The following is an 18,014-nucleotide window of genomic DNA, read 5'->3' as shown; positions in this document are numbered from 1 at the left end:
GAGGATGGGGATATTTATGGAGCCTCCTCCTCCCGTTAGTTGTTTAATGGTCCACCACCATTCATGACTGGATGTGGCAGGACTGCAGAGATTTGATCTGATCTGTTGATTGTGGGATCGCTTAGCCTTGCCTATAGCATGCTGCTTCCGCTTTTTAGCATGCATGTAGTCCTGTGTTGCAGCTTCCCCAGGTTGGCACCTCATTTGTAGGTATGCCTGGTGCTGCTCTTGGCATGCTCTTCTACATTCCTCATTGAACCAGGGTTGGTTCCCTGGCTTGATGGTAATGGTAGAATGAGAGATATGCGGGGCCATGAGGTTACAGATTGTGGTGGAATACAATTCTGCTGCTGCTGATGACCCACAGCACCTCATGGATGCCCAGTTTTGAGCTGCTAGATCTGTTCTGAATCTATCCCATTTAGCACGGTGGTAGTGCCACACAACACGATGGAGGGTGTCCTCAGTGTGAAGATGGGACTTCGTCTCCACAATGACTATGCGGTGGTCACTGCTACCAATTCTGTCGTGGACAGATGCATCTGCGACAGGTAGATTGGTGAGGACGAGGTCAAGTAGGTTTTTCCCCCGTGTTGGTTCTCTCAGCACCTGTCGCAGGCCCAGACTGGCAGTTATGCCCTTCAGGACTCGGCCAGCTCAGTCAGTAGTAGTGCTACCGAGCCACTCTTGATGATGGACATTGAAGTCCCCCACCCAGAGTACATTCTGTGCCCTTGCTACTCTCAGTGCTTCTTCCAAGCGGTGTTCAACATGGCGGAGTACTGATTCATCAGCTGAGGGAGGGCGGTAGTTGGTAATCAGCAGGAGATTTCCTTGCCCATACTTGACCTGAAGCCATGAAACTTCATGGGGTCCGGAGTCAATGTTGAGGACTCCCAAGGCCACTCCTTCCCGACTGTATACCACTGTGCCACCACCCCTGGTGGGTCTGTCCTGTCGGTGGGACAGGACATACCCAGGGATGGTGATGAAGGAGTTTGGGACATTGGCTGAAAGGAATAGGCCTGTGAGTATGACTGTCAGGCTGTTGCTTGACTAGTCTGTGGGACAGCTCTCCCAATTTTGGCCCAAGTCCCCAGATGTTGGTGAGGAGGACTCTGCAGTGTTTGCAGGCTGGGTGTGCCGTTGTCGTGTCCGTAGCCGGTGCCGAGGTCGATGCCGGGTGGTCCGTCTGGTTTCTTATTATTTTGTTTTGTAGCGGTTTGTTATAACTGAGTGGCTCGCTAGGCCATTTCAGAGGGCAGTTCAGAGTCAATCACATTGCTGTGGGTCTGGAGTCACAGACCAGGTAAGGACAGAAGATTTCCTTCCCTAAAGGACATTAGTGAACCAGATGGGTTATTACAACAATCTGGTAGATTCATGGTCACCATTACTGATACTAGCTTTTTTTTATACATGTATTCCAGATTTATTTAATTAACTGAATTTAACTTCCCCAGCTGCTCTGGTGGGATTTGAACTCACGTCTCCGGATCATTAATCCAGGCCTCTGGATTACTAGCCCAGTGACATTACCACTACGTTCCCTATAATGTGAGACATCATTGTAGAGAGTGGTTTAGAGATGAATGGTCCAATTGCATAAAGTGAGAGAGAAGGTTGGACTATTGTGAATGTTGATATTGTTGTCCTGGACACTGGGGACATCGCCCTCCCCCTACACGTGGTTCACTGACACGTCCTGGTCAGATTTGTGGAATTTTCACGCCCGGGTGATTCAGCGTTTGTCCAGGTTTGGGAAATATTTTAGAAACACTTCTGGATATCTTTTGATAGAGTAAAACAAATTAAAATAGAGTTATTAATAACTACTGTAATAGCTAATTTTTATAACATGAGAGAGGGACCTCGGAAGCAAAAAGGTTGAGAACCCCTGATGTAGTGGTTATGTTACTGGATGAGTAATCCAGAGAACATAAAATCAAATTCCACCATGGTAGTTTGAGACTTTGAATTCAGTTTAAAAAGAAACCTGGAAATAAAAAGCTGATAGCAGTATGAAGTTGTTGGTTGTCCCAACTGGTTCACTAATGTCTTTTAGGGAAGAAAACCTGACGTCCTTACCCATATATGTGACTCCCTATAGTGGTTAAGTCATTTAAGGGGAGGCTGGACAAGCATATGAGGGATAAAGGAATGGAGGGCTACGCTGATAGATTTAGATGAGGAAAGACGGGAGGAGGCTCGAGTGGAACATAAATGAACTGGTTGGGCCGAATGGCCTGTTTCTGTGCCATATATCCTATGTAGTCTTAACTGCTCTCTGAAGTGGTCTAGCAAGCCACTTAGTTGTCTAAAGTGACTTAACTCTGCATAGACCAGGAGTAGACCCTGGTACCTTCTGGTCTTGTGGCATTGTACTGCTCAAGGAGATGCCTTTACCCACTGGCCATTTTTAAGTTTCTCAGAAGACTTTTGTAAAAAACGAAATGTTTTAATTAAACACGTTACACTCCTCAGGTCTGATTTTAACTTTAGGCAGTGGCAGAAAACGGGCTAGCAGATCAGCTGCCCGTTGTACGTCTCACCCAATTTTCCTTTCCATTAACTTCAATAGAAAGAAAAATCGGGTGGGACATATACAGGTGGCCAATCTGCTACTGCCAGTTTTCCATCACTGCCGAAAGTTAAAATCAGCCCTTATACTTAATGCAGAAATAAGAGCCAGAAGTCTCACAATTTGGGGGATTTCTAACAGACCTGAAATTGCGGTCTGAGGCCTCCGATCCGCAAGAAAAGTACGCACCTACCTGATGCCACCGTATCTTCGGATTCCTGCAGGCCTGCATAAAGGCCCACATATCCCAGGAGCGCAGACGGTTTGCAAGCGTCCCTGGGATCACGTGGGCCAGGCCAACCAAAAAGGGGAATTCCCATTCTGCTTATGGGGAGTCCATTTACGTATGGAATCCCCAAAACCATATTCGGAATGACATAAAAAACACACTTTCACTCAACCTAAATAAAAATAAACCACCACATGTTTAAAATGATTAAAAAATACCATTTAATTAAACATTTAAAACAAAAATGGAATTAAAAAAAAAAAATTAAACATTTTTAAAGGGGACAAAAATAATCTAAACTAATTTTAAAGATTTTTGAATGTTTAAATGACTTTTTAAATGTTATTTTAATATTTGTTTTCACCCTTACGCTGGTAAAAGTAGGCCTTATGCCTGCTTTTACCAGGCTTAAGGGTTTCATGGGCATTCGCTGGGCAGTAGTTGGGCAAATACTCCACCAGCAAATGTCCATTTCCTGCGCATGCGGAGGATCAGTCAAGCTGAAACTTGACCAATTGCAAGTTCTGGATTTTCGCGCATGCGTAGCGCATGCAGAAAACCGGAAGTTACCGGACACTTAGGACGTTCGTGGTCATAGGCCCCGTAAAATTCGGGCCAGTGTTTTTTTGGGTGCTTTGTGAACAAGGAATATAATGAAAGGTCACAGTCTCAGCATACAGTGTAGGACATTTAGGACTGAGATGAGGAGAAATTTCTTCACTCAGGGTGGTGAACCTGTGGAATTCTCTACCCCAGAAGGCTGTGGAGGCCAAGTCACTGAATATATTTAAGAAGGAGATAGATAGATTTCTAGACACAAAGGCATCAAGAGGTATGGCGAGAGAGAGCGGTAATATGGTATTGAGATAGAGGATCAGCCATGATTATATTGAATGGCGGAGCAGGCTCGAAGGGCCGAATGGTCTACTCCTCCTATTTTTCTATGTTTCTATGAAAGTAACGACCAATCTGAGTTTGACTTGAGTTGTGCAAAAATAGCCAGAGCTGAATAGTAAAGAGGTGGCAAAAAGCGAGCTGCTGCAGTCTTTGTAGAGAGGGGCATAGGAATTATTAAAGCAGGATAAGAAACCCTTAGACAATCTGATTAGTGAATTTCTAACACTATTGAAGGATCTAATCTCTGCCATATCGTAGCTGGGTTTGTTGCATTGTGGCCTTATTTTTGTTGACAATTTAGGACAGTAAAATTTAAATTACTGACATTGTCTATATATGGGATGCATTCTGGATTGTTTTTAAATGTGGCAAGAGCTATAATGTTGGAACAAATGTGTGCAGCACCGGCATAGATTAGTTGGGCCAAATTCTGTAAATAATATCTCATTGATACATTCTGGTTTTTGATATGATGCAGCAATGCAATACAAGTGATTCAAATAGGTTCTTTTATAGAAATTGGCAGGATTTCTTTTTACGAAAACCCTTAGTTTGTCAGAAATAGGTTGGAGAGCCATAGATCGCATGTTTATAAGCTAAAAGTGGACCACAGACATGATGGTTTTGAAAACGCTTCTGGTAAATGGGACCTGTGGATAATACAAAATAATCATTTAGTGGCCCTTTCAGTGGTGCTTGTGAGTTATCTTGGGTGCAACTTGTGTCATTTGTTTTCTGAAAACTACTAGTGCATCATTTACAGTAAGTTTCTGTACAGTAATTTTCTCCAATTTTTTTTATTACCATTTTTAGGTGGTGAACTTAGTTTAGGCTTGGAATGATGTATATGGTGGGGATCATACATTGTGGCCCTGGGGATGGCATATTTTGTGGTTGGAATTGTTTTTGGAAATGTTTGTGAAAGTGTACTATTTTTTCAATTTATGGTTAGCAAGAAAATGCTGGAGGGTGTTGTTTGGATTAATCATCTTTAGTTGAAGTGTCTAGAAAAATGAAATATTTGCATTTAATATTCCACTACTAATAAAATTAGAAATGACAATTTACTGGGATCAGTATGTGCTTTTATGTTGAGAAGGTTTGTGGCATTTTTTTAATTTGCTTTGGACAGCCAAGTAATCCAGAAAGCATAGGTACTTTCATGTTGCTTCTGGGTGCTGGAGAGAGCAGTACTAAAGTGGAAATCCATGACTTGCAAATGCCTTCTATTTTGTACTTCACCTGCATGCTGTCAGACTCCATTGAGCCCTTTGGAGGACTAATAGGAAGGAGAGTCCCATTAAACATGGGCTCTGATAACTGCTCTTGGGACAGTAAGTTGTAGTTGTATAGTGCCTTCAACATACAAACAGAGGGAAAACAAAAAATACAGATTTACAAATCGATAGAAGGATGGGGAGGGGGAAAGATTAGGAAGGATGACCAAAAATTTGGTTGAAAAGTTGGATTTTAAGAAGCTTTTAAAGCAGAGAGAAGTAAAGAGTCATGATGGTTTAGGAAGGGAGTTCCAGAGAAATGGGCCAAGATATCTGAAGGCTCTGCCGCCATGTAGGGCAAAGGGAGGGAGAGACACATGGGAGACCAGAGTCGGAAGACCCAAGGGTGCAGTTTAAGATGTAAATCTGGAGGAGAGTGCAGAGCAAAACTAAGAAGTATTTGAAGATAAGTATAAGGATTTAATATTTAACATTTTGGCAGCCAGGGACCTAGTTTAGGTCAATGTGATTGGGAATGGTGGGTGTTGGATAGATTGCAAAACAAGAACTGAACTTGCATTTCTGTAGCACCTTTCACAACCTCAGGACCGCCCAAAAGTGCTTTACAGCCAATGAAGTACTTTTGAAGTGTAGTCACTGTTCTAATGTAAGAAACGTGGCGTCCAATTTGCGCACAGCAAGTGATGTGCCTCAATGAATCCGAGACTCGACGTTAACGGAGCAAAGTAAGGCTTTTATTAACTCAGAAAGTAATACACATTGGAGAAGTGTCTCTCATCCAGAGATCTGCTGTACTGCTGTGAGACACGCTGGGGCTTGCTTAAGTAGGGGCCAGGTATGGGCGGAGCCCTACACAATACAATACAGGTAAGGAAATTAAACTGAAACTAAACTAAACACAGGGAATACAGTGCCTGATGAATGGCATATTTCATCACAGCAAGTTCCCACAAACAGCAATGAAATAAATGACCAGATCACATGTTTTCATGATGTTGATTAAGGGATAAATATTGGCCCAGGACACCGGTGGAGAACTCCCCTGCTCTTTTTCAAAATAGTACCGTGGGATCTTTTACGTTCACCTCAGAGGGCCGATGGAGCCTCAGTTTAATGTCTCATCCAAAAGACGGCACCTCCAACAGTGCAGCACTGGAGTGTCAGCTTAGATTTTGTACTCAAGTCTCTGGAATAGGACTTGAACCCACAACCTTCTAACTCAGAGGCAAGACTACGAACACTGGTGGCAGAGTTTTGGACAAGTTGGAGGATGGACGGACAAGGAAGACACTTGAAGAACTTGCATCTAGAGGTGACAACTGTGTGATTGAGGGTTTCAGCGGCAGAGGGGCTGAGGTAGGAGCAGAATTGGGAATAAGCAGTCTTGGTGGTGGCTAGGGTGTGAGGTTTGAAACTGATCTATGGAGTTTTGCATCATCTGGTTCAGTGGAAGCGTGTGGTCAAGAAAGGGATTGGGGTCAATGGCAAAGGAGTGGAGTTTATGGCAAATGTTCAGCTAGAGGGAATTTTGACTTGCCTGTGAACTGATATTGGACTGGCAGTTTCACAGCACAAGTATTTGTGGGGTCAGTGAAAGGGTTGAAATGGTAGAGCTTAGTGTACAAATGGAAACTGAGCCTGTGGATGATATTGCTGAGGGGCAGCAAGTAGATGAAGAATAGGATGGGTGCCAAGGATCCTTGTGGAACTTGAGAAATGACAGTGCAGTGGTTGGAGGAGAAGCCATTTCTGCAGATGAGCAGGTTGCATTTAGACAGGTAGAGGAACCACATAAGGGCAATCGCATGGAGCTGGACAGTGGAAGGAGGGTGGTGTCTTGAACCATATTGATTGTTGCAGTTAAGTCAAGGATTCATACTATTATCACAGAGGAGGTCATTTGTGACTTTAGCCTGGGCAGTCTTGGTGCTGTGCGAAGGGCAGAAGCCAATTGAATGGATTCAAAGAAAGAGTTTGAGGACAGCTGGGTCAAGCTGGGAAGTCTTTTCTTCTTAGGCAGTCCCTCGGAACCGAGGATGACTTGCTTCCACATTAAAAATGAGTTCTCAGGTGACTGATGAGTCCAGTGCGGGACCTACAGTCTCTGTCACAGGTGGGGCAGACGGTGGTTGAAGGGGCGGGTGGGTGGGGTGCTTGGGTTGGTGTGCGCTCCTTCCGCTGTTTGCGCTTGGCTTCCGCTTACTTGCGGCAGAGAGACTCAAGGTGTTTGGCGCCTTCCCGGATGCTTCTCCTCCACTTTGTGCGGTCTTGGGCCAGGGATTCCCAGTGTCGGTGGGGATTTGCATTTTTTCAAGGAGGCTTTGAGGGTGTCCTTGAAGTGTTTCCTCTGCTCACCTGGGACTCTCTTGCTGTTCCGGAGCTCCGAGTAGAGCACTTGTTTTGGGAGTTTCGTATCGGGCATGTGGACGATGTGGCCCGTCCATTGGAGCAGATCGAGCGTGGTCAAAACTTCGATGCTGGGGATGTTAGCCTGAGCGACAACACTGACATTGGTGCGCCTATCTTGCCAATGGATTTGCAGGATCTTGCGGAGGCAGCGTTGGTGGTACCTCTCCAATGCTTTGAGGTGCCTGCTGTACATGGTCCATGTCTCTGAAGCATACAGGAAGGCAGGTATCACTACTGCTCTGTAGACCATGAGCTTGGTGCTGGGTTTGAGGTCCTGGTCTTCAAACACTCTCTTCCTCAGGCAACCGAAGGCTGCACTGGCACACTGAAGGCAGTTGTTGGACTTCGTCATCGACGTCTACCCTTATTGACAGTAGGCTCCCGAGGCATGAAAAGTGGCCCACGTTGTCCAAGGCCTCGTCATGGATTTTGATAATCGGGGAGCAGTACTGTGTGGCGGGGGCAGTTTGGTAGAGGACCTTTGTCTTACGGATGTTTAGTGTAAGGCCCATGCTCTTGTACGCTTCGGTGAAGGTGTTGACGATGGCTTGGAGTTCGGCCTCAGTGTGCGCAGACGCAAGTGTCGTCTGCATACTGTAATTCGATGACAGGATGGGACGACCTTTGATCTGGACTGGAGGCGACGGAGGTTGAACAGTTTCCCGTTTGTTCTGTAGATCAGCTCCACTCCAGTGGGGAGCTTACTTGAGGGTGAGATGGTGCATTGCAGCCAGGAAGATCGAGACGAGCGTTGGTGCAATGACACAGCCTTGCTTGACCCCGGTCCATATGTGAATTAGGTCTGTGGCGGATCCGTTGGTCAGGGTCATGGCTTGTATGTCATTGTGAAGCAGGCGGAGGATGGTGACAAGCTTTTGAGGGCAGCCGAATTTGAGGAGGACACTCCATAATCCCTCACGGTTGACGGTGTCGAAGGCAATTGTGAGGTCAAGAAAGGCCATGTACAGCGGTTGGTGCTGTTCCCTGCATTTCTCTTGTAGTTGACGCGCGGTGAAGATCATGTCCATCGTGCCCCTTAGTGGCCGGAATCCACATTGCGACTCTGGGAGGAGCTCTTCAGCCACTGGGAGAAGGCGATTGAGGAGGATTCTTGCGATGATCGTCCCTGTGACAGTGGAACCTCATGGAAGGAGACACCGCGGGATACACTCACTAGAAGGAGACACCGCGAAACACACTCACTGGAAGGAGACACCGTGGGACACACTGGAAGGAGACACCGCGGGACACACTCACTGGAAAGAGACATACTATAAGGAGGTCGGGACCCAGGCGTGAGGATGGGACCCAGGAGCGAGGACAAGCCCAGCAGCGAGGTCGAGGCCCAGGAGTGGCGCAGCGTGGACCAGCAGCGGGGTTGGGAGGACCACACAGCAGCCTATGAAACCCAGGCAGAGAGGACCTGCGGGAAGGAGGGAGGAGGACTGTAGGAGTATGTTTGTGTGTGTGTATGCTAGGCCGATGTAGCAGAGCCTGGTCTCCAATCATCTTGGATCCCCTTGCCATTGGACCAAGACCTTGCTCTGTCAAGCCCGTGTGGTAGCTGGTGTGCAACGGCCACCCCACATTAAAAGAATTCACGCACAGGCATCTTCCACCCTTTAAAATCAAGCTGGGAAGTGACGACTCATTCAAGGACCTTTGTGAGTACAGGCATGCGAATGATGGAGAGGAAAGATAAGGTCAAGTGTGTATTTTGAAGAGGGGTTTCATAGTTTTGAAAGGGAGTGAAGAAAGGAAGCCATTCACATGGTCAGCTAGTATGCATGTCAGGAAGGGTAGCTGAGACGGGACGAGATCAATGGAGCGGGAATTAGGGACAGGAACTACAAAGTAGTAGAGGATCAGGGCTGGAGTGCAGGGAAGGTTGGAGCAGAGGGAGAGAAAGGGGAGATAGCTGCAAGGATGATTTATGATCTTGGAGACAAAAGTCCATGAGCTCTTCACATTTTTATTTTGAGGGGACATTGAAGGGGACACTCAAAGTAACTTCCTGGATGTTGTAGGAGCTGCTGAGTTTGCATTCTTCATATTGATCATGTGTTTTCACCGCCAGCAGTGCCCAGCTCTTATCACCAATCACACACTATCAATCTGGAAATATCTTGAGTCTGATTGTCACCTACTGTCAGTTATTTTGCTGTATTAGTTTGTGCTCGCTAGGCTTTTGTGTTCAGTAATACCTAGAATTGATTTGGTGGAATTCTAGTGTTTACCTTTTTAAGAGGGACTGCATGGTTTTATCATCTCTCTATTGGTTTGTACTCCCAAATACTTTTGGAATTATTTTCCTTTAGTTGCTGGCTTCGTTCTGTCCCATAGCTTGCACCTTGTGCCAGCATTTTCCAGATTTCTTGACCTATGTAAGCTTTGTGTCAGCTGTTAATTGGGCTTCCCAGGTTTTTCTATTCTACACTCAAAAGTGTGCTTCTTTTGAATTTGTGCCCTTTTGAGTTTATGTTTGTCGTTCAGATGTGTACTTAAGTAATTTTGGCCTTTTCTCACTTTTGCCATTTTTCTCCCCTTTTCATGAATCCTAGGCTACAGTTCCAGAAGTGCCATATGGCCTCTGGTGCCTCGCCCAATTGCACATTCTTTGTGTGTGTGAACCTAGGCAGTGAGTGCGAGTAGAGTTCTCAGCTGTGGGGCTCCTCACAGCTGAGCCTGTTTCTACCTAACCTGATCCAAACATGCAGACATTCCCAGCAGTGGAATACGGGCTGAGTACCCCTCCCCAGGCCAAGGTCACAGGTCAATTGTAGAGCACCTAGTGCCAACTCAGCTGAGAACAGACCAGGAATCAAACCTGGACTTTTCTAGTCGGTATGGCTCAGTCACATTGCTGCCATTTAAAAATAGTTATCATGAGGCCATTTTCACCTATTTGAAGTTTTGTGTCTCGTTTTGAAATTGTTTGTGTAGCTAAGTATGGAATTTAACATTGAGTTAACTAGTACTTGTGGATTCTGATGTGCAATTTTCATATTCTCTCATCAATAATTTTCAGTGGCATTGGGCTATGTCCTATTTCCCATGCTTTTTGTTCTTTTGTGGCTTTTGATGAGTGAGCATCAATGCCAATAGGAGGTGGCAGTCAGGCACCAATGTATGCATAGGTGTCTTCTTTTATTACACTAGGTTTATGGAGCAAATTCAGTTTGATGCACTTCCCTCCTTTCCCTCTGCATCCCTTCCTCCTCAGTACTTGTGGTGCTGTTACAACCATAAGCTTGTAGCCTGGCCACAGTTCACTGATGTGACATTCTTGCTTTGGACCGAGAATGGGAATAAGAGATAGAAACATAGACAATAGGAGCAGAAGTAGGCCATTCGGCCCCTCGAGCCTGTTCCACCATTTAAGATCATGGCTGATCATCCAAATTCAGTACCCTGTCCCTGCTTTCTCCCCATATCCCTTGATCCCTTTAGCCTTAAGAAATATATCTAACTCCTTCTTGAATATATTTAATAAGTTGGCCTCAACTGCCTTGTGTGGTAGAGAATTCCACAGGTTCACCACTCTCTGGGTGAAGAAATTCCTCCTCATCTCAGTCCTAAATGGCTTACGTTACCCCTTATCCTTAGACTGTGACCCCTGGTTCTGAACTCCCCTGCCATTGGGAACATCCTTCCTGCATCTAGCCTGTCTAGTCCTGTTAGAATTTTATAAGTTTCAGTGAGATCCCCTCTCATTCTTCTAAACTCTAGCGAATATAAGCCCAATCGACCTAATCCCTCTTCATACGTCATTCCTGCCATCCCAGGTATCAGTCTGGTGATGGGTTTTCTGTGTAGCCTGCCAAACAGGGCTGGAGTAATCCATAATACTGAACATATAATTAATAATATAATGAGGTGAAAAGCTACAGCTACTTACTAAATGCGCACTTTGAGCTTCAGTGCAGTTAAATTGTGTTTGAAGAACAATTACATGGCATTAATAGTTACAAACATTCAACTAGAATGTGTGCAGTATTTATAGATGGATATTTTTAATTATGCACTTCAGCTTTTTAAAAAATATTGATCGCATTATTTTGGGTTTTTAATTGCAGTCTGCACCAAATAGAAACTAGAGCAAGATTTCTAGTGCTTTTTGGGAACGGGAATGAAGAAATGTTCTTTGTATGTTTCTCGAATTGAAATTCATAATACAGTATTTGTGGTTGGCTGTCTATAACGGGCTTTTTTGGCAGATCGGATCCAAAAGAGCTACGCAGTTTGAAAACAGAAAAATCTTCAATACTGTAGTCAAAGGGTTAAAGTGAAGCTGACTGTTGTGAGAATGATTTTGGCGAGCTGTGATTGATCGAAGCCTTGATGAAGGAGGATGCTCATCGGCCCTCAACCAATAAAAGATTTTTCTTAATAGTCCCTCTTTCCCCAGCAGCCCTGGTTCCCGCAGTGCGTGTATTAGCTGTAGGTAAAAGAGTTTATAGCACCTCCGCCGCCGCTGCTGATGGAGGGGGGTGGGTTGCTGGTCAGAAGAGGTAGAGTTCATGCTGTCTGCAGTCTAGCAGGCTCCGTGAGGCACATGGCACTTTGTACGGAACTAGTGAAGTAAAACAGAAAAGAATAGAAAGGGTCATTTGAGATGCAGGACGCATCTTCTGTTAAAGCCACGGAAACTTGGAGCGTCATTGATATGCAAATGGAGGTTTATTGACGAGAGGACTCCATGCTGCAGGAGAGAGGTGCGCCAGCCAGGCTATTTACATCTCTGGAATGTGCGGATGTTGTTCACATTGTCGACTCGTCAGAAGGCTGTGAAATTTATCATTTGCAATGGCTGCGAGCAGGTTAATGCAGGAGGTGAGGGGCTCAGTATTAGAGAGAGAAAAAAGAACGAAATGACGAGAGCATGTTTTCCTTGTAAACAATCCCTTTTCTTGAAAAAAAATTGTCGAAAGAGAACCTTGGTTCAAAGAGGAAGATGCTGTTGGAGATGAAATTGGATTATACGTAACTGATTCAGATGTACATTTAAAAGCTGCTGGTAACATGAAATGCATTTATCTGTCATGTTTCGAGCTACATTTATATTTAAAAACATTTGAGGGCTATGTTGCATTTTTATTCAAAATAAATGCATGGATTCATTGTTCTACTAGCGGGGCTGATGCATTGCTATTTGCAGCTTAGAAAAGAAACTGTTTATTGTGCACAATTGGTTGTGTTATTAGTGCATTAGAGTAATGAGTCACGAATCTCACTGGGAAATACAATTTATTTTCAGCTGTCAAATTTAAATGTTGGATCTTTCTTTGGGAGGGGGAGGAGCAGTAGTATCACAGTGAGTTTTCTGTTTGACATGTGGCAGAATGTTTTGAACACATTCTACAAGGTCCTAGTTGGCGGTTGGGGTTATTCAATCACTATCCCTGATCAAATCAGTTACAGAATTCATTTATTTAACATTTAGTGTCTTTAGTCCCTGATTTGTATTATCCACGTGATGTTTTGATCCTTCTCAATCAATTATAGAAAATATTTTCGAATAATCAAATTCTGCAATTCGACCTCAAAACAAAAAAAAGGTTTGTCAGTATTATGCTTGGCTTTCTAGATTTCTGTATAAATCTAGGGTTATGTTGTGTAATTGTGATATTCTAATTAGACTTTTGCTCGCTTCTGCCCTCCCACCCCATTAGTAGTACCCTGTGCCACATGTTCTTTCCTGGTCAAGAAAGCGACAAGGCACTCTGCTGCTAGGAGGTACATGAACTGCTGTCACATTGAGCGAGATCAGTCATTCAGAATGTGGAATCGCAAGTGAAAATTAATGTCTTACGATTCTGTTGTTGCCACTGTGCCTGAAGTGTACAAGGATGTCATGTTTTCACAAGGACGTACAGAAATAAAAACATAAAATGCCGGAAATACACAGCATCAAGAAAGAGCAAATCCAGGTTGGCAGAGTGGAGGCCTTTGACATAACTCCAACGAGAAATCCACTATAGTCTGTAGCCCAGTGCGTCCTCATGCATTGAAGCTCCAACAACCAAGGTGCCATGTAATTAGCATAGAATTTGTATCTCTGATCTGATCTCCGGTATATCTCTGTTGAGTGGTGGTGCCGAACGGAGTCATGACTCCCCATATGGAAGTGGAATGAAGAGCCATCTACTGCCAGCAATGGCTCGCTTATCATTTCGGAGCAGCATTGGTAGAGGACAGGAGCTGATTGCCTACCTGACACATTAGCCAGCAGAGACCACAGGGAAAAAGTAGCATTCATACTCTAAGTTCCACTCACCTTGCATAAATACTGCTGAAAGCTGTACAGCAATTAACTTCCAGTAACTTTTTCCCCTTACCTAAATTCTACAATCTGCACTAATACTAGCTGATAACCAACTGCAGATAACTCAATAAACTTACGGCAATTATGTTACAATTATTAATCCTGCAGTGGGAATGCTATCACGCATTGACTGCTTGGAGGGTCCGAGATGTCAATCTCCTTTTTCGGGTTCAAGTGGCCATTTATCAATGTTGAGCTTCGCTCGGTTTGACTTGGTCATCATTAACATTTTGACTGTTGTATTTTTAAAAACATTTTTATGGGATGTGGGCATCGCTGACAAGGCCAGCATTTATTACCCATCCCTAATTGCCCTTGAGAAGGTGGTGGTGATCTGCCACCTTGAACCGCTGCAGTCCGTGTGGTGAAGGTGCTCCCACAGTGCTGTAATGGAGGGAGTTCCAGGATTTTGACCCAGCGACGATGAACGATCGACGATATACTTCCAAGTCAGGATGGTGTGAGACTTGGAGGGGAACTTGGAGGTGGTGGTGTTCCCATGCACCTGCTTCCCTTGTCCTTCTAGGTGGTAGAGGTCGCGGGTTTGGGAGGTGCTGCCGGAGAAGCCTTGGCGAGTTGCTGCAGTGCATCTTGTAGATGGTACACATTGCAGCCACGGTATGCCGGTGGTGGAGGGAGTGAATGTTTAAGGTGGTGGATGGGGTGCCTATTAAGCGGGCTGCTTTGTCCTGAATGGTGTCGAGCTTCTTGAGTGTCGTTGAAGTGGAGAGTATTCCATCACATTCCTGACTTGTGCCTTGTAGATGGTGAAAAGGCTTTGGGGAGTCAGGAGGTGAGACACTCACCGCAGAATACCCAGCCTCTGGCCTGCTCTTGTTGCCACAGTATTTATATGGCTGGTCCAGTTAAGTTTCTAGTCATTGGTGACCCCCCAGGATGTTGGTGCGGGATTCAGCAATGGTAATGCCATTGAATGTCAAGGGGCGGTGGTTAGACTCTCGCTTGTTGGAGATAGTCATTGCCTGGCATTTGTGTGGCGCGAATGTTACTTGCCACTTATCAGCCTAAATCTGAATGTCATCCATGTCTTGCTGCATTCAGGCATAGACTGCTTCATTATCTGAGGAGTTGTGAATGGCACGGAAGACTGTGCAATCATCAGCGAACATCCCCACTTGCGACCTTATGATGGAGGGAAGGTCATTAATGAAGCGGCTGAAGATGGTTGGGCCTAGGACACTGCCCTGAGGAACTCCTGCAGTGAGGATATCCTGAGGCTGTGATGATTGACTTCCAACCACCACAGCCATCTTGCTTTGTGCTAGGTATGACTTCAGCCAGTGGAGAGTTTTCCCCCTGATTCCCATTGACTTCAGTTTTACTAGGGCTCCTTGATGCCGCACTCGGTCAAATGCTGCCGTGATGTCAAGGGCAGTCACTCTTGCCTCACCTCTGGAATTAAGCTCCTTTGTTCATGTTTGGACCAAGGCTGTAATGAGGTCTGGAGCAGAGTGATCCTGGCGGAACCCAAAGTGGGCATCCATGAGCAGGTTATTGGTGAATAATTGCCGCTTGAGAGCACTGTCGACGACACCTTCCATCACTTTGCTGATGATTGAGAGTAGACTGATGGGGCGGTAATTGGCCGGATTGGATTTGTCCTGCTTTTTGTGGACAGGACATACTTGGGCAGTTTTCTACATTGTTGGATAGATGCCAGTGTTGTAGCTGTACTGGAACAACTTGGCTAGAGGCGCGGGTAGTTCTGGAGCACTTCTGGGTCATCTGCATTTGTAATATCATGCATGCATAATTTGAAGAGGTTTAGTAGTTAAAAAGGCTTACGGTAGGGGAAATGGATTTGGGGAGGGGGATAATGTGATCTTCTCCTTCGACTGGAAATGTTGATTTCACCAACCCCTCCCTGTGCAAAAGAGCCGAAAACTTATTTGAGATTCTGACATTTGAGATTGGACAAGAGTTGGACAAGAACTGAATCCTGAGGTGAGGTGAGAGTGACTGCTCTTGACATCAAGGCAGTATTTGACCGAGTGTGGCATCAAGAAGCCCTATAAAACTCAAGTCAATGGGAATTAGTGGGAAAATCTCCAGTGGCTGGAGTCGCACCTGGTACAAAGGAAGATGATTGTGGCTGTTGGAGGCCAATCATCTCAGTCCCAGACTTCGCTGTCGGAGTTCCTCAAGGCAGCATCATAGGCCCAACTATCTTCACCTGCTTCTTCAGTGACCTTCCCTCCGTCTTCAGGTCAGAGCTGGAACTGTTCTTTGATGATTACAGTGTTCAGCTCCATTTGCAATTCCTTAGATAATTAAGCAGTTCATGCCCGCATGCAGCAAGACCTGGACAACATCAAGACTTGGGCTGATGAGTGGTAAGTAACATTCGTGCCACACAATGACCATCTCCAACAAGAGAAAGCAAAACCACCTCTTGTTGACATTTAATCACATTACCATTACCCGAGGCTCCCACCATCAACATCCTGGAGGTCACCATTGACCAGCAACTCAACTGCAGCAACCACATAAATACTGTTGCATCTGGACCAGGTCAGAGGCTGGGTATTCTGCGGCAAGTGGCTTACCTCCTGACGTCCCAAAACCTCTCCACAAGGCACAAGTCAAGCCTGTGATGGGATACTCTGCACTTGCCTGGATGGGTGTAGCTGCAACAACACCCAAGAAGCTCAACACCATCTAGGACAAAGCGTTCTGCTTGATCGGCACCTCATCCACTAGCCTAAACATCCACTAGTGCCCTACAGTGTGTATTATCTGCAAGATGCACTGCAGCAACTCCCAAACCCGCAGCCATCAACAAGGAGAAGGACAAGTGAAGCAGGCGCATAGGAACACCATCACCTCCATGTTACAGTCTAAGTCACTTGCATTCTGACTTGGACATATATTGCTTTTCCTTCATTGTCACTGGGTCAAAATCCTAGAATTCCCTACCTAACAGTAGTGTGGAACCATCTTCATCAGACGGCCTGCAGTGGTTCAACAGGGGTTATCACCAACATCTTAGGGCAATTAGGGGTGGAAAATAAATGACAATGTTGCCAGTGATGCTCATATCCTGCGAATTAATTTAAAAAATCAGATTTTATCCTTTATTTTCCCACCCCCCCCCCCCCCACTTTTCCTTTCCTGAAGGGGTCAACTCCTGCTGAGGTAAGGTTCCATGGTGCCAGTTACTGTCATACTCTCTCACACACACAATAGTTTTTTGAGTCTGGACAGAGAATGTAGGCAGGGTGTTTGACCATGGAACTGTTGTAGCCCAGCCAAATTCTGTTCTTACCTGATATGTATACCTTTATCTTCCAGCAGTGGTTGTTGAATAGCAATGAGGAGCAGGAAACTTGGCTGATATTTCTGCTTTTCCACTTCAGGATGCTTAGACCAGTTGTAGCAGCCCTGCTACCACTCTGGCTAAGATCAGCAGTTACCAGTTCTGAAGAAATGGTAGTTACCTTTCTAAATCATGTAGTGGCTATCTTGTGCAGCTGAATAAATATGTTAATTCATGAATGAGAGGTCCGTACTTGTGCCCATGTACTCAGCAATTTATATAGACCGAATGGAGTTGTACATGTTTGGTGCACTTAAGGTGCTGGTGCTGAGAAATATCTGACTGCTGTGGGCTGCAATACTGTAGAGCTGAAAGGGCCTTCATTCTGTATTCGAACACAGACTGGGAAGATATGCTAAAGCTGCTGCACAGCAGAGACTACTTTCTGGGGCTGGGTTTACATTCTCCACATAGTCAGGTCAGATTATCAAGAACAAATGGTGCCTTTACAACAACTTTAATTTATATAGCACCTTTAATGTGGAAAAATGTCACATGGTAGGAGGGATGACCAAACCTGTGTGTTTTAAGGAGGAAAGAGATGGAGAAGCAGAGGGGTGGTGTGGAGTTGGATATGGGCAGCAGAGATTTGGAAGAGCTGAAGTTTGTTGAAGTCCAGCCAGGAGAGTATTGGAGTAGTCAAATCTGGAGGCGGCAACGGTATTTATAAGGGTTTCAGCAGCAGGTGGAGACCGAAGTAAGCAGTCTTTATGATGGAGATGGCGTGGGGTCGGAAGCTTAGCTAATGGTCAAAAGGGAGCTAAATGTCATCATCACGCATGTGCAAGCTGACCCCATATCTGTGGGTGTTGTAATTAAGCATCCTAAGTCACTTCACACAAGAGAGAGCAGATACAGAGCAGATGTAGAAGAGATGACCGAAAAAGAGACCAATAGCAAGGGGAGGCTTAGGGGAGTTGAAAAGTAGGACGTAGACAGCCGAAAGATCTTCCACTAAGAGGAAGGGGTGCAAGTTCAGACTCTTGGCACCGTGAGGA

At 45.2% G+C, this 18,014-nt stretch overlaps 1 protein-coding gene across 1 annotated transcript in view; it reads left to right on the top strand.

Moving 5' to 3' along the window:
* Positions 1-18,014, top strand: part of LOC147119948 (protein FAM117B-like) — a 330,525-nt gene that overhangs the window by 263,997 nt on the left and 48,514 nt on the right. The gene's annotated exons all lie outside the window — the stretch shown is intronic.

Source organism: Somniosus microcephalus, chromosome 4 (genome assembly GCF_052327205.1).
Source record: "Somniosus microcephalus isolate GS21.2 chromosome 4, FLI_Smic_1.0, whole genome shotgun sequence".
NCBI classification, from domain to species: Eukaryota; Metazoa; Chordata; class Chondrichthyes; order Squaliformes; family Somniosidae; genus Somniosus; species Somniosus microcephalus.
This window is presented reverse-complemented; position numbering and strand designations above follow the sequence as displayed.